The sequence below is a fragment of the Protopterus annectens genome, chromosome 7.part0, assembly GCF_019279795.1.
Source record: "Protopterus annectens isolate FY-2018-M chromosome 7.part0, PAN1.0, whole genome shotgun sequence".
NCBI classification, from domain to species: domain Eukaryota; kingdom Metazoa; phylum Chordata; order Ceratodontiformes; family Protopteridae; genus Protopterus; species Protopterus annectens.
Genome location: NC_056739.1, coordinates 21,178,620 through 21,205,604, shown reverse-complemented (window position 1 = coordinate 21,205,604; position 26,985 = coordinate 21,178,620). Strand labels below are relative to the sequence as shown.

Genomic DNA, 26,985 nt, shown 5'->3' with positions numbered 1-26,985 from the left:
ACAGATTTACTAGCTATGCCCCCTTCTGCCCAGACTATAATGTAGTTACACCACTACCAGACACTCCAAAGCCAGCTACTCTAAGGTTCTTGCAAGGATACCCAGTTATACTGAGTAAAATTAATATTAATACAAATGGTAATGTTGACCAAACAGCAAGACTTTCAGGAGTGGCCCCAGTGTCACTGAATAAATGTAAGTACTTTCAAAGGTTAAAATATTCTCTAAAGGAACAGCCACAACGAAATATTTTAAATATATTTAATAATAAATAGTAAGATAACATGAAAATATTAAATATCTATTTACAGTAAACAGAGTTTCACTCACAGCAAATTTTAAAATAGCACAGATGAATAGATTTACACAGATAGAGAAAAACACTACTTAACTAATCTCACTATATTTTCCTTACTGATGTAAAGAATTACTATTCCCTGATCACTTACTAGAGCAAGGCAGGATGAAGTAGCTGAGGAGGGGCTTCTCTGCCAGGTTCCAAAAACAGACTGTCATAAGACTTTAGTCTCATCTAGTATTAAACATAATTTTTGTCCTAGATTACAGAATGTCATCACATACATCTGGTCATATGACTTCTGGTTCCCATGTTAACCCCCTTGGCTAGATGCTGTCAGGATTTAGCACGTGTCAATAATACACACACATAGAGCCTTGCTAAGATCTGCTGCAGTGCCTGGAAGTCATAAAACAATTTCAAACCTCCACATTCCAAAGTAGCAATTACTTCACCCCAAAGACCATGCAGAAATCTTCCTGGTACAGACTTTTTGTCTCTGGCTGCATTGAGAACTGTAAGATACAGTCTTTATGGCCTAAGCCAGGTAATTTAATTCCAAACTATTTTCAAAGTTAGGTGGTTTGAGATTAACCTCTTTCAGTATCCTCTGTTAAAACATGTACACTTAAACAGTTAGAATAATACATGTATATTTCTGTTTCAGTCCAGTAGGACACACTGTTGCTACATTTTTAACACAAGCAGCTTTACAAATGCATTTTTCAACACAAGTATCTGTACAAATCAGCTTGATATACAAATATACTTCTTTAAAAAATTCCAGTTAGCTGTGCTGGCATATGTTACACATCCACTGCTCTACATCTCCTAGCATAGCTGGCAGTACCTCACATTATCACATTAGTCAAGAAAAGCCGGCTTCAGTTGAAGATGATATTATCTTACACCTTATAAAACCAGAAGAGGACATTTCAGGGTTGTAGAACATTTTGAGACAATTTCAGGTCTTTTTGAGATACAAAATTAATGAAGATAAAACAAAGGCAATAGCTGTAAGATATGTATCCACACAAATTGGTTCAGCAGTACCCATATTTATGGGTACATGAGGAAATGAAGTACTTGGGAGTATGGATTTAAAAGAATTATCTTATGGTAGCTAAGGATATGTGGGAAGAGACTAAACAAAAGATAATATAAAAAACTGAGAAACTGGAAGCTCATTTTCATGGATATGGATAGCAAGATACAAGCAGTCAAAATCTTTTAGTCACTTTAGTTTTATACACAGGTCAGGCATATTTTTATGAAACAAAGGACAAGTTGTGGATAGCAATTAATAAAGAGTTGAAGGATTTTATCTGGGAAGGGAGGACAGCAAGAGTCAAGTGGGGAAGGGAAGGACAGCAAGAGTCAAGTGGGATAAGCTGAGCCTTCCAATAGACCAGAGTGGTTTGGGATTACCTGATCTGAAGGGGTATTTCAGACCTACAAAGTTACATAGCACAAGAAGACCACTATAATTCAAAGTGGAAAGGGATGATGACGAAACAGGGAAGAAGGTCAAAAGACAAGGAAAGACTGGGATTTTGGATGCAGATCCTTAAGGAAAACAGCAATAACCATGCAGAATATTATATTCATGAGGTACCAGAAAGTATTCTAAGAACTAAGCCAGTACTGGAATGGAGAAAGGAGATTCTGCCGATAGGGATGACTGTAATTTGGGGTACAGACAATAGGCAAGAGGGGGTGGAATTTACTGGAGAAAACTGGCAAAGGAACAAAAGTATTGGGAGCAAATAATTACAGAGGGAAAGGTGATAGAATGGAACGAGGCCAAGAATTTATTTAGACTGCAGGCCGGATATTGTCTTGCCTATCAAGGATTGATGTCAGAGTATAGACAAAGAGAAATAGGGAAATCCTAAGCAAAAACGCAACAAAAAATGACGAACCAGCTCTCTGACTCAGGATAAAAAATTTAATCCACAAATAGATCAATCACGATTAATGGTATTCGTTACAAGTTGAAATCAAAATTCAACTGTAATAGCAAATTTGTAGTTTATTTAGCCAAATGCTCTGACTGTTTTGCATTTTACATAGGCAAGACTGAGCGTCGACTCAGAGAAAGAGTCTATGAACATCAGTATGCAATGTCCCACACCAAACTTGACAACGCTTTAGCTAAACATCTCCATTTATTTCCTGGTCACAAATTTAAATTTTTGGTCATCGACCAATACGTATAAGATGTCAGAGGTGGACCTGCCTCGTTCAAACTAGAAGAACTGGAATTGTTGTGGCAGATCAGATTGAACGCCTTCAACTACCCAGGACTGAACGAGGCATGTTCCATCTCTTGTATATTAAAAATAAATAGTTTACATAGATAATTTTAATACTTATTAAATTCATTTATATAAGCATTCTTTCTTTATCCAAAATGGGTCCTCCATGACACATAATTTATTTTCTTTCACTATAGACATGTTTTTTTATTTAATATCAAGTCACTTTTTATATTAGAAATGAATGACGTGTAATTACTTACTTGTACTTTTAGAAGTATATAGCTTTAAATCTTGAGTAAGTTTCCTGCACTTTCCCATTTAAATATACTGGCTATTGACTTTCCTTGTTATGTTCTGAGGAAGTTTGTGATAAGTCAAACGAAAAGCGCTTTAACTACAGTGTTGGTCTTTTACAGATTTTATCTGGTGTCTATTTGTGGATTAAATTTTTTATCCTGAGTCAGAGAGCTGGTTCGTCATTTTTTGTTGCTTATTAGTTCCAGTGCCGTTTTTTGTATTCATATCCTAAGCAAAAGACCAGCACTGGTAGAGTTTTTAGTAGAATGTAGAACAGTAGATACTGATAAAAAAAGTATAATTAGTAGAGGATATAAAATATTGCATGATAACTTTAAGAATAAATCAGAGGAGGTTAGAAAGGATTGGGAAGAGAGACTGGATAAGCAATTCAGAAAGAAACAATGAGGGATTTATGTATGACTCCCATACATGCAACAAAGTCTAGAAGATTAAAGATCTTTGTTTGGAAGTGTTTACATAGGTATTTTTATACCCCACGTAGACTCCAATGAATTTTTCCTCAGGTAGATAGCAAAAGTTGGAGGTGTGATGGGGAAGAAAGAAGTAATTGGGAGCTTATTTTTGGGAGTGTAATGAGTTTAAATTAATTTCAAAATTTCCTGCAGAATACTTATCAGAAATACTGGGTGATCAAATTGTTATAACTAAGGGAATGATTTTCTGAGCTGTGATACAGAATCAGAATTGCCTAGACACAGTAAGGCCTTGTTGAGTCTAATTATGGTGGCTGTTAAAGAGCATTTACTAGAAAATGGATCTCAAAGTCTAAACCTACTGTACTAGAATTAGTGAATATAGTAACAGATAAAACAACTGGAGATGGGATCTTCAGAAATGAGTAGGAGCAAATTACATAAAAATGGGTACTGTGGGAACAATACATGTAGAATAACGTTTTGGAGAAGGAATGAGGTTTAAACAGAGGCAGGATTTGAATGAGCTATGCAATGCTTGACTGACAATGACAGGATAGATTATAAGAGATGTATAATGTTTGCAACAAAAAATATGTTAATATGGTCTGCCTTCATTTATATAATTGTATGATTGTCTATGTCATAAGTGATATTTTAATAAAAATGTTTATTGTTTAAAAAAATGGAAATTCTTGGAAAAAGTCCTGCAGAAAAATGGTTTGTAGCAGGAATGAGGTTTAAAAGAAGGCAGTCCGTGAATAATTTATATAATGTTGCTTAGGTTAATATGGTTTTATTGCTTTTATATAAATGTATGTTTGCCTCTGTCACAAGTGATAATTCCATAAAGGTATTTAAAAAACTCATAGTAGAGAAGCCTTCATTACTCCACCTGTACATCTGAGAGGTGGGCAGGTGAAGAGTCACAGTGCATGCTCACTTGTGTTTGCCACATACAGTTTTCTTGGAAGCTTCTATCTTGGAAGTGAGTGTGGGGAATTTAGCACTAGAGGAGTGTCGTTCAGTAAATTCCTGTGCTGCATTAGGTTTGCATACTGCAGAGGCTACAATGAATGGACAGCTGGACTTGGAGTGGGAAGCTGATTATTAAGGCTCAGATGGGAGAAGACATTAGAAAAATTCTCATTCACAATGAAGAGATCACCTGCAATGAGCTAGTACCAGTGAAGCAGAGAGATTTCTGAGGCAAACTTCTGAGCAATGATGAGGTTACCATCAAGTATAAGGATGAAGATGGAGATTTGATTACCATTTTTGATGGTTCAGACCTTTCCTTTGCTATATAGTGCAGAGTGCAGCAGGATACTTAAACTGACTTTGTTTTTTAATGGGGAACCAAGACCACTGGAATCCAACCAGGGGAAGTGTATGCATCAGGAGTTGGTAGTTTAAAGTGAATTGACGGCTGGATAGTTCAGAGTTTCCTGCTGAATCAAGTCATTCTGCAACCATCCCTGAAAATGTTGCTGTTGATGGAAAAGAAGATAAAACTGCTGGTCCTGACTCATCAGTTAAACAGTCAACCCTTGTTTATTTGGCAAGTATGTCTGCATTTCATCCATTAAAAAAACATATCAAAACAACAAGAATGTTCTGACCTTCTTTGGGTTGACGGAGAACCAAGCAACATGTCCTCCTACTGCTCCAGTAAAAAAATGTTCTGGCATGCCAGGCAGTACAACTTCCTCCTCTTCAGTAGCCCATCAACTTGTTCATCCCTTTAAGCAACCAGCGTGTGCTGTAATCACAACGTCAGGATAGAGAGAAGGTAATCAAATGTATCCCCAGTACTAGTGGCAAGGTGTCTAACCCACTCAACAGACACAGGTGCAGACTCAGCAGCAGTATGATGCATAGTGTACCCTTCATGCTATAGCATCTGACAGCTCCCCATCATTAGCAGCAGCAGCAATTTTCAGAGCCATTATAAGGTGGTCTCTAACCTGCAGTCCAAACCTCTGCTTGGCCTCATCTCACTCTAGTTATTTCCTCCAGATACATTGGTTCCTTTATTAATTTTCTCTAGTAAAATGCCTATTTTTATACCACTGCTTGCAGGTATCTGTATTGGTAAAATCTCTTTTCTCCATTCCTATGTCAGTTTGTCCTTGGAGTACTTTCTACAACTTTATAAATATATTTTGTATAGTTGTTATTCTCCTTAAGGATCTGAAATCCTTTTCTTTCCTTATTCCCTGAGCTCCCTCTCAGTTTCATTATCATCCCATTTCAGTTTGATTTATAATCTTCTGCTTGTGTTTTGTAGATGAACCTGTACTGCATAGCTCTAAAGTATCTCTTCAAATTATGTAATCTTAAACCACTTCATTCTAGAGAAGATTCAACTTGTCCCCTTCACTTTTGCCCTCTTTCCTCTCAAATTCCTTTATTTATTAAATATTGTCTGCAACCTTTCCTTTGGTTGATAGAAATATGCCTGACCTAAATATAAAACTATGGAAACTAAAACATTTTCACTGCTTGTATCTTACTGTACGTGTCCACAATCAAGAGCTTCCAGTTTCTCAGTCTTTGTATTAGTTTTTGGTTAGATTCTTCCTACATATTCTCAACTGCCATAACAGAATTCTAAACATAAATACTTCATGTTACTATGACCCCAATAATATGGGCATTACTGAACCAATTCATCTGTTGGTCCATAATTTATGGGTATAGATTTTATTTCATCTTCATTCATTTTATATCCCTAAAAGGCATAAAATTGTCTCAAAATGTTCCATAAAACTGAAATGTACTTTTCTGGATTTATCAAATACAAAATAATATCTTCAGCAAATAAAGCTAACTTTTTTTGATAACCATACAATTTATATTCTTGAATTTGTGAGTCCCTTATTTTCTTTGCCAATGGTTCTAAATATAAAGCAAACAACAAAAGGGCAAGAGGACACTTATCTTTTTTAAATGTCTTTTCAGAGAGGAACCTTTTCACTTTAATTCTTGCCTCTGACACCTAATACATGCTCCCATTTAGTCCAAGTGACCAGATCACCTAGTTCCAATTTTTACATCACTGAGTGGCTAGCCCTAGATCTGAATAATTAACCCTATTATTCTATCAAAGAATGCAAATACTACTATTGCTATATCCATTAACACCATGCTGATTCTATTGAATGCTTTCTCTGCATCAAGATCCCACAACAATAGCTGTGTTTTCTTATATTCTGCTTCCCTCTGGATCATTGTTTTTCTATTAATGTTGTCAAATATCTACCCCTTCTACCAAACCATGCAGATACATATCAGTTTTTGCAACATCTTTGCCATTCTCTTATCTAGTATAGTCATAAACCTTTTATAATCAAGGTTTAAAATTGAAATGGGTCAATATGAAGCTGAGTCTGAGGAAGTTTATCCTCTTTGGGTGATACAGCCACCACAGCTTTCTTTCAAAATGTTCGTGTCCCCCCTTTAAACAAAACCTTCCAGATCACTTTGTTCCTTCCCAGCTTCCAGACTTATACAGAAATACCATCTTTTCCTGGAGACTTCCCTGATGCTTAATTATACATCACCATTTTATCTCACCTCTTCCTATCTTAGTTATTGATTGTTGAGCCATATTTTCTTCTAAGTTTGGCATAATTAAGTCTTTTATATTTATTTCCATCATGAGGGTTCTGAACAGTGTAATCTGAGTGAAATTTACAAATAGTCTTTCATGCATCTGCAATGTTACTGTTTTCTTATTGCTGACTGTTTTTCCTTGGAGACAGGAAGTTTGCAGGTGTAAGCAATTAGTTATGAAAGGTCTAAACACTGTCAACTGAAGCTAATGTCCAAGTTACAGTGTAATTAACATTTAAAAGTACATTAGCAAGTAGTTAAGCAAAAAAATAAATAAATAAATTCATTTTAAGATTGTGAGAAATGAATACATTATACAAGTAGATGCCTTCCCAATGGCCTTAGTAGTTTAATGAATTTAACATAACAATACAGATTTTAGTTTATTTATTTAAAGGTAGCCAGTACACTTTTTCTTAGTGCTAAAAGTTAATGTTTGGAATTGCCTGATTTGAAGGGATATTTTAGGGTTCATATATGTGTATGTATATATGTGTAGATATATATATATATATACATACATACTAACATGCAAATATATAATGCATGTGTGTGTGTGTGTGTGTGTGTGTGTGTGTGTGTATGTATGTATATATGTGTGTGTGTATATGTATATATATATATATATATATATATATATATATATATATATATATATATGTATGTATGATGAAGTGAGAGGTGTGTGCAAGAAATCAGGAGAGAAAAGGATTTGAGGTGTAGATCATTAAGGGAGATAATAACAACCATACAGAATATTGTATGCATAAAATCACAGAAAACAAGTACGCTAACACAGGAGTGGAGAAGGCAGTTTTGCCAAAAGGGATGACCAAGTAAGGGAACAGAAAATAGGCAGAAGGGTCTGGAATATACTGGAGAAAACTGGCAAAGGAACCAAGGTACTGGGAGCAAATAACTAGAGTGGGATGAGGCCACCAAATTTGAACTGCAGGTTATAGTCTGCCTTCCCTACCATTTTTTAGTAATTGCTTTTTTAGCAGCCAGTAGAATACAAGTTAATAAGGCCTTACTATGTTTAGGCAATTCAGATCCCGTGTCCCATCTCAAAAAAAAATAACTTCTTCAGTTACAGAGGTGGCCTAATGGTTAAGGTGTTTGCCTTACAAACATAAAGTGCAGGGTTTGAGTCTCACAAGGGATAATTGGCTAGGCTTAAAAAAATGGCCCACAAGGGCAGTTAGCCTAGTACTAACCTATGAACATTACAGCTATTTGATAGACTACTCTGTACAGAATGTTAAAGTCTGCCATTTTATTACCCTCCTCAAAACATGTTCTGAGTTGTCTCTTCTTTCCCTACCATACTTCCAACATTTGCTGTGTACCGGAGGAAAGTTTTTGAAGACTCCTCGGGGTATAAAATATGTAAGCTAACACTTCCAAGAAAAAAATGCTAAACCTTCTGGACTTTATTGGGTACCTGGGAGCAGTGCATATGTCCTTCTATTGTTCCTTTGTAAATTGCATTTCCAGTCTCTCTTCCAAATCTTTTTTAACCTCTGCTGATTGAGTCATATACTTATCATGCAATATTTTATATGCCCTACTAATTATCCCTTTTTTAACAGGAGCTTCTCTTCTACATTTGACTGAAAACTCTAGCAGAGCATATCTTTCACTTAAGACACCCTTATAACTTTTTCTTTGCATATATTCTGATATAAATCCCTGGTAGGGAAAGCAGTCTCTAACTTGCAGTCCAAACTTCTTGGCCTCATCCCACTCTATTACCTTTAATACTCTTGTTTTCTCCCAATACTATGGCTCCATTGATAGTTTTCTCCAGTAAATTCTAGCCCCCCCCCCTTGCTTATTTCATGTACCCTTACTTGCAGTCAACCCTATTGGAAAAATCTCCTTTCTCCATTCCCTTGGTTTAGTTCTTAGAATACCTTCTGAACTTTACAGTTACAATACAGTTCAACTTTTATTTTTTAGATAGTATAGCATCTCTAACCCAGGATTCCTTAACATCTAATCCCAGTCCTGCCCAACAGCCACATATCACCACATCCACTTTCACTTTCAAACCTGTGCCCACATCCTATATAAAACTATTCTTAAACTTAAACTGTGATCTTCTTCAGCTGATGACCTTCCAAGCGAGTTCCTAAAAATATCAGTCAGTAGCATTGCCTTTCCTATCTCAATCCTTATAAGTAGGTCAGTCCAGGAATCCCGCATTCCCTCTCTCTGGAAAAAGTCACACATTATCCCTCTGTACAAAGGATGAAATTCAACAGACATTAATAACTTTAGATCTATAACAACCCTATCCCCTCTTGCCAAAGTACTTGAAAAATGTATTCAGAAACAACTGCTAGACTATCTCCTGTAGAAAGAACTCTTATCCCCATACAACATGCCTTCCACCCTTCCCTTAGTACAAGGACTGCATTTCTAACCTATATATAGTTACTGTCAATAAAGTTAGAGATAATGGCAAACTAGTCTCTTCCTAATTTCTAGAAGTTGTCTAAAGCCTTTGACACAGTATGAAATAGTAAACGTTTACTTCACATATCCTCACTAGATGTTCTTCGTGTTTCACTGTTGCAGTCATTACATTTGGGTAATCCTGCTGGAAGGTTGCCCTCAGTCGGCCTGAATTCCAAAGTCTTGGGTCCTGCATCGGTTGCTGTCACCCCTTCCCTGACATCAGGTCGTCAGAGGTATAAAAGATGCAGCTGACGCCATTTTCTTCAGTCTTTCTTGCCACGTGGTGTCCGGAGCAGAAGCAGTTCGCAAGTGCCGGTCGGCCGACTCCTGAGATTTTCGTGTTCGAGTTTCATATCCGAAGTCTTCATTAAAAGCTAAGTACCCCGTTGGGGAAACTTTTTTCCTGCTCCAGACCGATGTCAGAAAAAGTTAATAATTGTATTTCTTGTGGGAAGCAAATACCTCATAAGGACTTTCATTCTTACTGTATTCCTTGCCTAGGCCCTGACCACGACATTTCAAGTTGTCGGTTTTGTGCTAGATTTAACCAACGCACTATTAAGCATCAGTACGATTTTGCACTAAACTATTTTGGGCGCAGATTTAATTATACAATGTCGTCTGATAGCCATCCGACTACCAGAGTTCACAAAAAGCGCAAAGAAAAATACAGGCAACCGAGATCCAAACCCGACGACGAAGCTTCTCCTAAGCCAGTTGCAGGTTCTCAGTGAGGTGCTTTCGCAGCCCCTGACGCCTGCTACTTTAGAGTTACAGTCCACTACCGACACCCACTTGGAGTCGGTCAGGCCGCTGGAAACTCAAGGTATTGGAGCCTCGGAGACTATTCCCTCAGATGGGTCCGGAGCTGCTGAGCAGGCATCTGCTTCTGAGGGTGTTTTCAGACCTGAACAATTATACATTAAACCGACTTCAGCTTCAAAGGCAAAGACTAAAGCACCTTTAAAGACAAAGAAACAAGTTCACCAGCCACATGGACAGGCCTCCATGCCCAAAAAACAGATGCTCAAAATGGCCGAAGACTTAATTACCTTGATCAGGGGTTCCCATCCCCCTCCTGATAAGAGGCCTAGGCAAGAGACAGACTATGAATCTTCAGATCAGGTTTTCATTTCCTCTGATTCCTCTTCTGTTCAGGAATATTCTCCCCCCCCCCCCATGAGGATTCTGATGCTGAAGAATCTATTCCTTCAGCTGCTTCTCCTGAGGACTATTCCTTTGAGGAATCCTTGCATACCATGAGGGAGCATTTCCACTGGGAGAGCCAAGATTTTTCAGGATCTAAGAAGAGACTCGGGGACTTCCTTCCACTACCTCAACACAGGCCTCTAGCTATTCCACCTGTGTTAGACATTGTAGATGATGTGTTTTCAGAGTCTAGTCTGACCCCTGACTCCTTACCTCCAGCTCCTGTTAAGCCTGACAGATACTACAGGGTTCCTGACTCTCATAAATTCCTTTTCAAAAACCCTGCTGCAGACCCAGAAACTATTTGTCAGGGTCCCAAAGGGGTTAAGGCTTCCACTGCAAAAAACCCTACCCCCTATGACAGAGATTCTAGGGCACTGGATAGATGGGGAAAAAAGATTTACACATCTGCTACTTTGGCTATAAGGGCCTTAAACTGCCAGTTTCATATGCTCAAATATCAGCAATATGTCATGACACTGCTTAAACAGAAAATGTTGGTAAATTCTGAATGTGCAGAAAACAAAGAAATGCAGGATTTATTGCATACAGCTGAACAAGCTGGAAAGCATACTTTGCAATGTGGTTTTGATTCTCTGGAGGCCTCCTGCAGGGCCGCTGTTACGGGTTCTGTAATTAGGAGGCATGCTTGGTTAAAGGAACAAAATCTGCCTGATCATGTCAAAGCTAAATTATTAGATGCACCATTACAGCATAATACCTTGTTTGGTGTTAAGGCAGAAGAAGTGTTAAAGAAAATGGAGGACAAAGTTAAATCTATGCAAACGATCAAAGATTTCTTACAAGTACAGCCACCTAGGTTTAGCAGACACTGGCCTACAAAGAATTGGTCCTTTCCAGTGTCAGACAGACCTCAAACGGGCAGATTCAGATGCCCTAGAGGCATATCCCAGCCGCAAGGTTCATACAGGTCTAAGCAATGGGGTGCTTCTACCTCCAAAAGTGGAGAAGACAAATCACAACCATACAGGAAACAGTCCCAATGACTTCCCCCTGCCTGCACCAAGCACTTATCTACTGGCAGCACCCTTAGGTGGAAAAATAGCACTTTTTCTCAAAATTGGCACCTTATAACCCAGGACAAATGGGGTCTAGATATAGTGTCACAAGGCTACAAGTTTCACTTCCATACCCTGCCAAGGGCAAATGATTGGCCAGACCTGCCAAAAAATCAATGGGCAGAGGCTCAAAAACAAGTCTCATCCCTCATGGACATATGGGCTATTCAACAAGTGCCACAGCAAGAGCAGGGACAAGAATTTTACTCAAGACTGTTCTTGGTACCCAGAAAGGACAAAGCATGGAGACCAATACTGGACCTATCTATTCTAAACACTTTCCTGGATATACCAAAATTCAAGATTTTGACCTTGCAGCAGCTTCTGCCCATGCTGGGCAGAAAGGCTTGGCTCATCACTTTAGACGTAAAAGAGGCATACCTGCATGTCCCAATCAGACAATCATGCAGAAGATACCTCAGATTCAAGACTGGTTCAAAGCATTACTGCACTGCCCTTTGGCTTATCTACTGCACCCAGGGTCTTCACAAAGTGCCTGGCACCAGTAATTGCTTTCTGCAGACAGAGGAGTACAAATATACCCTTACTTGGACAACTGCCTCATTCAAGCAAAGAACAAGGACATTCTACTACAGCATCTGGCGTTTGTGAAAAGACTTTTAACATGCCTAGGGTACACAGTCAATGAAAAGAAGTCAAAACTAGTACCCTCTCAAGAGGTAATATTCCTGGGTGTAAGCTTAAATACAACTGCCCAGATGGCTTATCTCACACCAGACAAAGGCAACTGACTATCTATTTCAAGGAAATGGCAACAAAAGCCCAGTTATCTGCAAGAAAAATTCTGCAGGCTTTGGGCTTCATGGCATCCTGCATCCTACTAATTCCATATGCAAGACTGCATATGAGGAAACTTCAATGGTACCTAAAAAGTGTCTGGACACAGCATTGCCACAGCCTGGAAACAATGATTACTCTCATTCCCTGCCTGCAACAGGAGTTTCAATAGTGGGCAAAGGCTTGTCACCAAAACAAGGGACAGCCATTCTCACTACCCCCAGCCAGGCAGAACCTAACAACGGATGTATCAGATTATGTCTGGGGGGGCCCACATGGCAGGAAAAGGCATTCAGGGCACCTGGTCCACAAATCAAATGCATCTACATATCAATCAAAAAGAGATGCTAGATGTTCAAAATGCCCTGACAGCCTTCAAAGACCTAATTCATCCAGGACAACTACTGATAAAGACAGACAATACCACGGTCATGTGGTACATAAGCAGGGGGGCACGCATTCTTATCCCCTTTTCAGACTAGCCATGGCCTTATGGAACACAGCATTGACTTACCAAGTTCATCTGCAGGCACAATTCCTGCCAGGAAAGGACAATACTCTGGCAGACAAACTAAGCAGAAACCTCATGGATCCCCACGAGTGGCACCTGGATCCAAAAGTCTTCAGCATGATAACAAAGAAATGGGGACTCCCGGACATAGATCTATTTGCCCCCCCCCCCCCCCTCACAACTATCAACTAAAAAGATTCTGCACAATGACTTATCACAGACAAGCATGGAAAGTGGACGCCTTATCTTTCAACTGGAAAAACCTATCGGTATATGGCTTTCCTCCCCAAGGTACTCCTAAAGGTGAGACAGGAGAAACCAAAAATTATTCTGATTGCCCCAGACTGGCCCCGCCAGTACTGGTATCTGATCTTAAGGAACTTGTCTCAATGCCCAACCTGGACCTTACCTCAGATACCTCATCTGCTGTCCCAACAAAACAATCAGATTCTGTACAGCCAACTCAGGACTCTAAACCTGGCAGCATGGCGGATAATGTAGCCATAAAAAGCACACCTGTCAGTAAAGCTGTGATGGTTGTCATTTTGGAAGCCAGAAGGCCTAGTACTAGAAAATCCTATGCTGGAAAATGGAAGAGATTTTCTGCTTGGAACCAAGCTCAAGGAACTGACACAGCGGTACCAAATATTCCTCAGATTTTGCAACACTTTACTGAGATGCTGGACAAAGGACTATCTTTTTCATCAATTAAAATTCATGCCTCTGCCATTTCGGCTCATTACAATACAGAGCCACCACTCTTTTCTCATCCTTTATTAAGGCAGTACCTCAGAGGAGCCAAAAATTGAAGGTCTCCAAGGAGATCGCCAGTGCCTCCATGGGACCTCAGTTATGTCTTGGAAAAACTCACCCTACCTCCTTTTGAGCCAGCTGCTACTATGGATATAAAGTTTTTAACTTGGAAAACAGCTCTGCTCCTAGCAATAACTTCTGCAAGACAAGTGTCAGAGCTACAGGCTCTCATGGCTGTAACCTTTTATCATTTTTTTATCCAGACAGGGTGTCTCTGAGGACAAACCCTACATTTATGTCCAAGGTGGTATCCAGCGTAGCCCTTAACCAAACTATCCATTTGACAACTTTTTATCCAAATCCACAGAACAGGGGGGGGGGGATTCTGCATTCTTTGGACCTACACAGACAACTTACATTCTATTTGGACAAAACTAAAGTTTTCAGAAAGACAGAACAATTACTAGTGGCATATGCTGCAGGATCACAAGGAAAGGCGATCTCCAAGCAAACTGTTTCAAAGTGGATAGGTCACTGCATTCATTTCTGCTACTCTCAGCATGGCAAGCCAGTGACTAAAGGCCACATTCAACCAGAGCTGCAGCCACTTCTGCAGCCTTTCTCAGGGGAGTACCAACCAAAGACATTTTAGAGGCTGCTACTTGGAGTTCAGTGCACACCTTTACAAAGCATTACAATCTGCCACTTTACTCTAAATCCAGAGCAGGCTTTGCCACTGCAGTTCTGCAGGGCCTCATAGCCGCTCCTCATGTTGTTTAGTTCTAGCCCCCCAACCATAGCTTTGGGACTCTACCCACATGTAATGATTGCAGCAGTGAAACACGAAGAACGTAGTACAGTTGTGTACACTTACCATAAATGTAGATGTTCGAGTGTATTCACTGTTGCAGTCCAGGTTACCAGCCCGCCATCCCCCTTATCTCTGCTGGAACTTATCTTTACTTCTCTGATCTATACAACCTATGTGGTGTATTTGCTTGTAGATGAAGGTAAAGTTTATTTGGGTGCATGTATGTTTTATATATATATCTAGCATACCCTTTTGGGGGCACCTGACATCTGGGGCAAGAAAAACTGAAGAAAATGGCGTCGGCTGCATCTTTTATACCCCTGACGACCTGACGTCAGGGAGGGAGTGACAGCAACCGACGCAGGACCCAAGACATTGGAATTCAGACCGACTGAGGGCAACCTGCCAGCAGGATTACCCAAATGTAATGACTGCAACAGTGAATACACTCAAACATCTACATTTATGGTAAGTGTACACAACTGTACTGTCTCTCTCATTCCACCCTTCTGTGGTTCAAAAGCTACTTGTCCAGTAGGTATTAGTCAATAAAATTGCACTTCACACTCTCTCCATACCTCCCACCACTGGTGTACAACAAGGTTCTATCCTTGGTCTCCTCCTCTTTAACATTTTCACCAATACTCTCTATTCCACACAACAGGTCACCCTAATACAATACACAGATAATTCCACTCTCATTTACAAATTTGACAACATGGTACACCTCCAAAAATTACTCAGGAAGGTTTAACAACCACTGAAACATGGCTTTGTAACTCACAACTCATGCCCAATCCAAAAAAAGACCATACTACTACTTTTTTCATCAAATCCCATTCTCATGAAAAAACTAAATTTAAAGTCCTTTCTCTTGATATACAACCATTGAAGTCACTTCTCATATCAAACTATTAGTGATGATAGTGGATGATAATCTTACATTTGACCTGCATATACAAAGTTGCATAAGAAAAACTCATCAAAAGCTAGGTATGCTTTACAAAACCAAAAACTTTCTCACTCAAGCATCTAAAGCTACACTTGCCACTGCTTATCTCCCCACTCTTATTTATGGTGCTTCCATCCTTACTAACTTCCAGGCCTCACAAAAATGAAAACTTGAACAATGCTATAAGAAAGTTGCTAACTTTGCAGTGCATACTTCTTTTAGAATTCACCATTGTATAGCACTGAAAAGCCTAAATTGGTTAGAACTGCCACATAAACTAACATATACACAGCTTCTTACTACCTATAAAAAATATCAATCATCCATCTGCATGTCCAGCTCTAAAAAACATTCTACACATCTGTGTTCCCAGTGAGTCATTGTGATCCAGTGACCAAAAACTCGTGTCTACAAACCTAGCAAATCTGCTAGGCATTGTCTGCACTCGTACAAGGTTGCTAAAGCCTGGAACTCCTTACCTGTATCCATCAGGTCTATGCCTTCCCTCCCATCTTTCAAAACCACTCTGAAAGTCTTCTTAGCTAAAATCTGGCTAGTTTTTGCTGAAATCCAGAATAAACTATATTCCTAAATGTGAACAAGTATCTTTTCATTCCTTATACTTCCTTACTCTCCCGTCTTCATTTACTTTCTTACTGCAATCTAATTTTCTTCCCTGACTTTTTCTTTACCATGAGCCTGTTTATCACTCACTTTATATTGCAGGTTGTGTTTATATTAGACTAATAGCCATAATAAAAGGCATCCAGGAACACCACTAGGCACACGGGGAGTTTATTGTACAATTCGTAAAATAAGTGCAAGACGCATGATTCTATAGATGATAGAATTGTGTGCCTTGTAGTTATTTTGTGAATTGGACAATAAACTGCCTCTGTGTACCTAGTGGTGTTCCTGAATGCCCTTTTATTACGATTATTAGTGTTTCTAGTGAGCATTTTTCCCCCCAGTCTTCTAGTTATTTATATTAGACTCTTACCTTTAATTTCTCTACAAACTATCTAAAATTTCTCTAAATATTAAATGATTGTCACATACCTTGTATCAATTTTTGATCAATGTTTTTATAGTATGTCTAATTTGTTATAATTATTTAAACTGCAATGTTTTTGTTTTATTTTTGAAGATTGTAAAATTATTGTTCTTAAAATGTTTTGTAATAATTTGGAGCTTTTCTCCCCACCCCGGGTCTCTGCTGCAAATGGGCTTCTACCCAGTCGGACTTTCCTGGTAATCAAATGCCAATAAATAAATAACACTCCCACTTTAATTCTTGCATGTGATCCCTCTTATATCCTCCTAATTAACCTTATTATTGTGTCAGGGAATGCTAATACATCCATTGCCCTACTTATAGAATCCCTGCTTACTCTTTTGAATGCTTTCTCTGCACCAAGACCTGCCAACAGCAGTAGTATTTTCTTGCATTATATTTCTCTTTGGATCATCATTGTTCTATTAATGTTGTCAAATATGTGTCTCCCAGCCACAAAACCACATTGATCCATGTCTATCAATTTTGTCAACACATTTGTCTTCCATACCAAATATGTTCATAAATGTCTTCAGCTAGTATAGTCATAAACACTTTATAATCATGGTTTAAAATTGCATTGGGTCTATATGAAGCTGGATCTGATGAGTCATTATCTTCTTTGGGTAATACGGCCACCACAGCTTTCTTCCATATGCTGGTGCTTTCCCTCCTTTAAAATAATGTTAAACATCATCTTCCAGATTTTTATCACTTTCTTCCCATCTAATATTCAAACTTTCACGGGAATACTATGTGTTCCTGGTGACTTCCCCTGCACATTGTTTACACATCACTGTTTTTAAATGATTTCTTACTATCTTAATTATTAGTTGTTATGCCTCAGCTACCTCTAAGCTTGGAATAATTAGATCTTCCATAAATATTTACATTTGTGGTCCTTCATGATTTCCATGTTTCTGCCTTTTATACAAATTTTAATACAATTTCTGAAATATCTGTAATTCCTCTCTACGCTCTCTGGTTACTTTTCTTGTTAAAGGCTCCCTAACTTTGGTGTCAACCCTGTTTAATTTCTTTTGCCTAAGTAATTGTATTAAGTTTTTGCATTCAGGAGTTGTTATAAAAAAGTTGATTAACAGAAATCTTTCTAAACTCATACATATTATCCATATACTCCCTTATTTTCTCTTTACCACTGTGTAATTGGGCCTCTTCTTGTTCTGTGAGATTCCCTTTATTCTGCAGTATTTTAGTCTTTGTCCACTCCTCTAAATAATTCCTATTACTTCTTAGCCATATCTTTTTTTGTATTTCTATCCTATTTTATCCCACTCACAAGCTATCATTTGTGAAGAAACTTCTGACTTCTCTAATAACTCTCAGATAACTTTCACTACTCTTTCCTTAAATTAATTTTTTTAACAGGTAGTTGGGAAAGCATCAGTGTTAAATATTTACTTCATTTTTAGTGCACTATCTGTCCTCAAACTAAATGCCAAAAAATGCATCATCATCCCCTTTGGGGAGAGTGACATATCTACAAATTATCACATTAATAATGCATAAGCCTGCAAGCAGTTGTGAAGAACCTGGGCACCCAAGTTGACAGCAATCTAACTTTTGATCACCATGTTGCCTCCATTGTATGGACAGCTTTCTACATGGCTCACCTCATTAGTAAGGGTATTTCTTCCAGGAACAAGGAAGTCATAACTTCCCTGTATTCCTCCCTTATCAGGCCCATCATAGAGTATAATGCCCCTTTCGGCATGTACCTTGCAAAGCACATGCAGCAGCTGGAGAGAGTACAGAGGTTCCTGGCCAGGAGAGTCCAGGGCTTCAAAAATCTATCCTACACGGAAAAGCTAAAAGCCCCATCCCTCTACTCCATCTCATACAGGCTCCTCAGAGGTGATCTATGTCTGGCATACAGAGCAATCTCTGACTCCACCTTGATGAAATTGCTGCATATCTGTAAGCCAAACTCCACTCACATGACCCACATGCAAAACCTCAATTTGGTCTGTGACATCAGTAGGATTTGCTGGTGGGACAGATTTATCTCCCAGAGACTCCTCCATCTGTGGAACAGACTCCTTCTCCACATCAAGCAGAGCACTTCATTATCCTTCTTTAAGAGGAACCTGGATAACTGGATGGGAAATAAAAAATACACCCCTGGGATTCCACCTGTGTCCCTGCTGGAGAGAGGCATCAGATGCTGACTTGTGGGAACATGGACTCATTTATTGGCTATGCTTATAAGGGCCTCAAGGTCAGTAGCCTAGTAACTTGCTGTGATCTTATGATCCTATGAAATAGTTACTGGATGTGTGTTAAAGCTTTCAATCAAATGCACATGCTCCTGTGAAATATAACTTTTATCTGGGCTATTGTACCTTGGGGGAAATATGGGAAATATGTAAATTCTGTCCAAGTTCCTACTATGGAATTCACGTCTTCCATACCAACTATTTTCATAAATTTCTTCAGAAATCTACTCTGTTTTGTTATATCTTCCCTCCCAGATCTCCCTGATACATCCTCACTATTGCAAATAAAGTCCTAGTCCCCACCTATAAGTAATATTCCCCACTGAAAGCTGATTATTTCTCCCAAAAATTTCTTAAACTCTACAACAGCAATTTTTGGTGCAATATAAATACATGCCAGCATAATCCTCCTTCCTTGCCAATAGCCCCTTACTAACACAAATCTACAATTATTGTCGTTAATCCTTTTTGATCACTATTGAAGCCCTAATAACAATCAGTATTATTACTCTTCATTTACTTTGTCTCTGATATAATGCTGAATATCCATCCTGAAACCTTTTTTTTTATCAACTTCACATGCTTATTTCTTTCCAAATGGGTCACCTGCAGCACTGTCATTTGCACTTTGCATTTCTTAATATAATTCAATACTGTTTCCTTTTTGTATATACCTGTAAGACCATTTACATTTCAAAATAATGTGGACAGAGTAGCTATTATGATAAAAAAATTGTTCTTGTGTATTATACATAACATTTTTTGAATGTGTATGTTCATCTTTTGTCTTAGATGTAAACAGTAATGTTTGTCAGGCCAAGCTTTTATACAGTAGTTTCTTCTCCTCTCCATTTGAACCTATGTCATATTGTTCAAGACTTTTTGTTTTAATGAAAACTGCCAAGCAAAAAAAAAAAAACTAAATATATTATCAGAACACCTCAACCCCTACTAACTTGAACAAATATACAAAACTATGCACATCTTCAACAACTGAAGTTTAACCTTCCAAACAGAAACAATTACCCCAAACCAACAGCTGTACCCACAGGCATTACCTGACCTAAATTAAGGTTACCCATGCATGCTGAAGTGCATGTTACAGCCTGTGTTCCCACTGATTGCTGTCTCTTCTTTCCTTATCACATTTGCCATCCTAGTTGTAAAAAAACAGCTTGTATGCTTTCAGAAAACATTAACTTTTAGCCCAAGGAAAAAGTACACTGGCTGTCTTTTAAACTAAATTGTACACTGTTTTTTAAATACATCAAAGTCTTAAGGCTGCCAGGGAAGCTGCTATCTCTTATTCACTTCCCATAATTTCAAACTTTATTTTTCTCTGAACTGCTTGCAATTGTATATTTAACTTTTGCATTTCCATCAAGAAAGAATGCTCAGAACTCTCAATATTAATTGTTTACACCTACAGACAGCTTGTCTCCATGTAATAGTATTCAGCAATAAGAACAGCTAACAACACTGCAGATACATGAAGGAATCTGTAAAATTTCACTAAGGACAGAATGTACAACTTCCTTCACATGCAAACTCCTAGACTCCCACTGAGAACATTTGCTAGTGGAATAAAACAAACTAATATCTTTGCAGATGCAAAAAACTTAGAATTTTTTTATGGCTTTCAAAATGTTATCTTAATTTTCAAGCCTATATACTTAAAACTTAAAAAAAACAAAACACACTTGTTTATAGCTTAAACCAAGGACATTAATCTAAACACTCACCCTTGTAAAAAGAAGAGAGAATATCTTAATTCTACATATGATCTAATCAGTGCACTTTTACATCCCACTCTAGCAGCCCAAGATCATAGCGTATTAACTTCAGCTAGCTTTTGTCCAGTCTTCTCTTGTAATACTATAAAGTCTATAGTTCTTAAAAATAAAAACGTTCTTGTTTACTTTAATATATTTAACACATACAACAGTCACTGAAAGACCCTGCCACATTTAAAATATCCCTGACTACACACTAACAAAACCACTTTACTATGTAACATGCAATTTATATCATTATTTGTTTTATACAAATAGTAATAAGAACAAAACATGTTTTTCTTATAGCAACTTTTTTTTTCCTTTTAGTGTCATTCTAAACATTAATGACATAAAGTGTGGTGTATGCTTTACAGACCACCTACAAGTTTAACAAAGTCAAAAAAGTCTAGTCTTTCTCATCCAGTTTTTCTTGCTAAGCCATATTTTACAAATGTGACTGCTTTATAGTCTCCATTTTATTCAACAAGCCAGTGTTACTGGTTTTCTTCCTGTTCATCTCCTTCTCCCATCACCAGACTCTGGTTTAGGTCCAATGTACTCCTGATTCTTCTAGTCAGCTCCTATGTTTTTTTTTTTGTTTCCCAAGCATTTTACTTTTGGGCACTGGAAAATGCTTAACTGGGAAAAAAATTCTATATGAGCTTTGTCAGAAGAATGACAAGCAGAATTCTCTTCTGTTGTAGACTCACTTTTTGTTGGATAAACCTGTTTATTTCTTCCTTAGCCTCTTCCATTTCCAAAAATGTTTGATCCTCCAGGAAAAACTATTCTCCAGAGTGCTGAATATAGTATCTTGAATCGTGCATCGGTCTCTCAAAATTCCCTTGTTGCTTAGAAAAAAATTGCTTCTTTTCTGCCTGGTGTACAGTGAAAAATCATTTTCTACAAACTCTCTGTTGTCTCCAATTTTTAATACATTTGCCTTCTTCCACAGTTTTGTTAGGATTACTTCTTTCTGCTGTTATGATTGCATCTTTAATATAATGCAGGTTTTAACTGCTTTTTCACAGCCAGATTTGGAGCATTCACTCTGTGTCCTTTGAATTGACAAATCCTGCTGTGGAATACCAGTCCAGTTGCTTATTTGTACTTTCACAAAATATATACAGTCTATTCTTTCCAGTTTCTTTGGTACAGCTAAAAAGTTCAGTTTTTCTCTTTTGAGCTGTCTTCTAATGCTACCATTTTTGAAACCGTTCTTGAAAGGCATCATACTCAGCCAGCCTTTTCATCATTTCAGCCTCTGATTTTTGCAGTTTTATCAGTTCATCTGAATACCTAGTTAATGCTTCTTCTGTTTTCCCGCCTTTTGTTATTTGAGTTGACATATTCCTACTAGAAAAGCTTCATTTATCTAAATCACATTTGAGTAGATTAGATACATTTCCCTCTAAATTATTAGTAGCCATCTCTTGTACTAAAACTGAAAGTTGAACTGCTTTTTGCTGAAGATGCAGGATTCTTCTCAGATATAATTTTCTCTTCACCTTTTCAGGTTCATTTTCTTTTAGGTTCTCTGTATTTCTTCTTTACTGGCATCCATGAAGATCACTTACTTGCCAGTAACTAAATTTTATCCAAGCTGCAGTATCACTGGCTCTTATTTTTCAGTTTCTGTTTTCACAATGAGAAAGCTAAAACAAAGCTGCTGATCAGTATGCAGTCATCTTTGAAGTCCTAAACAGTTGCATATCTTGTTGCTGAGTGTGATGCACTCATTACAGAGGGCCTGTATACTGACAGGCACAATAATGTGGTAAGATTGCTGCACTGGGGATTGTGCAAACACTCAATAGGGAAGTATCTGAGATGCATTGGAAACATGACAAAAGTTTTCTCTTTTCCCGTGGAGGTCTTCCTTTGTCAGATCTGATCACAAATCAGTCTCATTCAAAGTAACTATCACACTGGACCCTCTCAGCAGCAACTAAACTAAACAAAACTGTTCCAAAGCAGAGTATATCCTTCTAAGGGATGGTATAAATAGCATCACTGCACCTCCTCCCTCAGATGGAGCTGGCAACTATGCTGAGTCCTATACCAATGATTTTTAGAAACATCTGTATAACTGCATTGATGCCACCGCATCTGATAGAACCAAAACAGGCTCTTCAAGAAAGAGCAATCCTGCCTGGTGGACAACTGTCATTAACAGGTTTTGCAATAAGAGGAAGAAATTGTTGTCTAAAAGTAAGAGGGAGCATGTCCTAAACTGGAAACACTCCCTCCTCAGCTTAAACAAGCAAATAAGACTTCTCATGAAATCCTCCAAAGCAAGCTATGAATCCAAATTAGCATCCTCAACTAAGGACAACCGTAAGGCATTCTTTAGTTACATTCGTAGCCTAAAGTAAAAGGTAAGACCCAGATCTGTGCCAAACTGGTAGTTAATGATACCACATACACTGAGCTTGCGAACATAGCAAACCTGTTAGCTGACACTTCTGTGAAAACTTCACTCCCCTGTCACCAACACTCATACCCCATGACATCCCTACCACCTGTCCCCTACCTTGTATCTCTAGACAGCAGGTCATAAATGCCTTCTCTAAGGCCAAAAACGCAGCATCTATAGGACCTGATAACATCCCAGGCTCCGTCCTACTTGGGCTCCAACAAGAAACAGCAACACCATTGGTTACTCTTTTCAGTCACAGTGTAAGCACCAGCTTCATCCCAGCTGAATGGAAAATGGGCACCATTATACCCTTGCACAAGGGTGGTGCTTCCACTGACCCCAGGAACTATAGACCTATTATCCTGACTAGCCTTATCTGCAAGGCCATGGAGTGAATCATCATGGATCTTATCAACAAAGATATAATCTCCAAACACTTGACCCTACTCAGTTTGGATTTGTCAAAGGGTGATCATGGCTGTTAAACCTGGTGGACTTCTTTGAGACCATCACCAGAGCCCTGGACGAGGGAAAAACTGTGCATACAGCCTACCTGGACTCTGGCAAGGCTTTTGACACTATTCTGCACTCAGGCATTATTGACAAACTCACCCAACTAGATATCAACCCTTATATCATCAGGTGGGTCACTAACTGACTCACCTTTAGATCCCATAAAAAGTCAAAATAGGGGAATCCGCCTCCAACAGCAGACCCTTAACCACTGGTGTTCCACAGGGATCAGTCCTGGGACCTCTACAGTTCAGAATCTATTTTTCTGAAGTACAAGCAAAAATTAAAGGCTTGTGGCTGACAGTTTGCTGATGACTGCATACTGGGAGTGGTCATAGAATCCCCAAATGATGTCAGCATCCTCCAAGAGGGTCTTATGCAAACAAATGATTGGTGCCAACGTCATGGCCTTAAACTCAAAGCAAAACAATGTATTATCATCCCTTTCAGTAAGAGCAATGTTCCTGCTAACTACCACATCAATAGAAACACCCTAAGCATGCACTCAGTGGTGAGAGACCTGGGCACACAGGTTGACAGGAACATTACCTTTGATCACCATGTCTCCAAGGTGGTAAGAAGGGATTTCTATATTGCTCATCTAATAAGTAAAGACATTGCCTCCAGAAAAAAGAAGTTATAACCTCCCTGTACTCTTCCCTCATCAGGCCAATAATTGAGTACAATGCCCTTTTTGGTATGCATCTTTCCAGGCACTTGCAGCAATTGAACAGACCACAGAAGTTCCTCGCAAGGATAATTCAAGATATTCAGCATCTGTCCTATGTGGATTGGCTAAAATCACTGTCACTTTACTCCATTTCATGCAGACTACTCAAAAGCTATCTCTGTCTTACGTATAAGGCAATCTCTGAGTCTGCTTTATTGGAAATGCTGCATATCTGTAAGTCCAATGGCTCATGGGTTACTCGCTCTAAAGACCTTAACCTGGTAAGTGACATTAATAGAACCTGCTTGAGGGACAGGTTTGTCTCCAAGAGGTTACCGCACCTATGGAACAGGCTCCCAATTCATGTCAAGCAGAGCACCTCTTTGGCCCTCTTCGAGTGCAGTAGGATGATTGGATGGGTAACTGTAAACTCACACCAGGGGTTCCACCTGTGTCTCTCTTGGACAGGGGCAATAGGTGCTGATCGTGGAAACAAGGGTAGAACTTGGCTAGGCTTGTAAGGGCCCCTAGGGCTATTGTCCTAGTAACTTCCTACGATCTTATGAATCACAAAGCATTACAGAGAATAATGAAGTTTATATCACAAGGGATCAATCATTAACAACTCAAAAATAGATGCAAGAAAAACAGATATAGCAGTCCATGAACAAAAGACAAATGTGGCATTGTTCCCTGAAATAGCTTCACCCAGTGATTACAATGTCTTTAGTACAGAGAGACATAAACTGATAGAATACCAGGATTTCCAAGCAGAAATTATAGTAATCTAGAAGAAAGACACCCCAACCATTTCTGACAGTAGTATGGACAATGGGTGTAATAAAAAAAAAATCAGTTATACTTAAATATGCCCCAGATAAATGTAACCATGTATGAATTATAGAAGAAGGTGATTCTGGGTGCATGGTAGCTGTTGTGAAGAGTATTCTTACCTAAATAAGAGACTGAAACAATACTAGATTTTGAACTCTAATTGTACCTTGACGTAGGAATGCGGTTGATTCCAGTCATGGTATTAGAAACCGAAAACACTTGGAGAAATTAAATCTTGAAAGAAAACTGCATAGAAATGAATCTCCAAACTTGTCCAAAAGATAAAAATAAAAAAAAATAAAAAAAAAAAAAACAATGGAATACCAGTGGCACCATAATGCATATCTACTCTGAGGAAAACAATGTTCCAAAATACTTGTTATGTAAACATATTTTAGTGGGGATATATACATATTTTAGTGGGGATATATATATATGTGTATATATATATATATATATATATATATATATATATATATATATATATATATATATATATATATATATATATATATATATATACACACACACACACACACACACACACACACACATACACATACATGAGGCTTTTCAAAAAGAGCTGTTTCAAAACTAATAGAGTTAGAAGATATGTCACACACACAAAACTGAGAATTTCTGCTGTGCCCAAGAAATTGGAAGGAACAGACTGCATGAGTTTTATGAAAGAGTAGAAATAAGCAACAGAACTATTGTTCCATAACTCACGCCATTGTATGATCCAATGCTGGCTATGGGGAAGCAGCTAAGAGCTATATTCGTTGAGATATGGTCATACAAGCAGAAAAAGCTGCTTATGACAAAATTGTGGAAAAAAGGAAAAGTATTATAATTGGAGACAGCAGAGAGTTAGTGAGAAATGAGTATTCACTGTACATCAGGCATAAAAGAAGCAAGTCTATCCCAGCAATCGGGGAATTTTCAGAATCAGCTGTGAGATTCAACTGGTGTATCTAGCTGTCTTCAGAATATTTTTTTCCTGGAGGATCAAAGATAATTTTGATGCAGAACAGGCTAAGAAGCAAAGAAAATAGTTTATTCAACAAAGAGTGAATCAGCAAGCTGAAGGTGACTCTGCTTCTCATTTTTTTGTCAGTAAAAAAATCCATAGAAAAACTTTGCGAGATAAAGCTTTGTCATTGCTGTTAAGGAAAATGCATGAGAGATGGAAGGAAATCTCAGGAGCTGGCAAGAAGAATTATGAATATCTAGTACTAGAACCACAGACTGGTATTGGGAGATATAGATGATAAGGAATAAGACGAGAAGCATTGTGAAATTAGTGAATAAATGAAAGGTTATAAAGCATCAAGCCCACCAGTTATTGGAAAAATATGTGAAATATAGTGTTGCAAGAAGAAGTGGCTGAGAAATACTTGAATTTTGTTGACTGTGTTAAACTGGTGGACGGACTGTAAAGCATATGCCTTACTTCATCTAATTATTTTGGCCTACTTGTGGTGGGGAAGCTCTCCCCAGCCCCTTTTCAGTGTGCACGCTTGCAACACACTTGGTGTGCTTTTATCATCTCAGCTCAGGTCCCCCCTCCCAGCAATTGCAACATTGCCAAATAATGCCACTGATAACAGTCTGGTTTCTTCCTACAGCTATTTCAAGCCAAGAATAACACTTTTTTTAATAAGGATACCCACCAAAAAAGTCTGCATGGCACACTTGGTCTGTCTTTGTCATTGCAGCTTGGGTCCTGCCTCCCCCAGCAACTGCAACATTGCCAAATAAAACCACTGCTATGGTTTAGTTTCTTGCTACAGCTATTTCAATCTAAGAATAACACTTTTTAATAAGAATACCCACCGTAAAAGTCTGCATAGCACACTTGGTCTGCCTTTATCATCACAGTTTGGGCGCCCCCCCCCCCCAGCATCTTCAACATTGGCAAATAAAGCCACTGCTATGGTCCAGTTTCTTCCTACAGCTATTTCAAGTCAAGAACAGCACTTTTTTTTTTAATAAG

General features: G+C 38.4%; 1 pseudogene; it reads left to right on the top strand.

The window, feature by feature from the left end:
* Positions 1–4,365: 4,365 nt before the first annotated feature.
* Positions 4,366–5,078, top strand: LOC122805773 (annotated as a pseudogene).
* Positions 5,079–26,985: the final 21,907 nt, after the last annotated feature.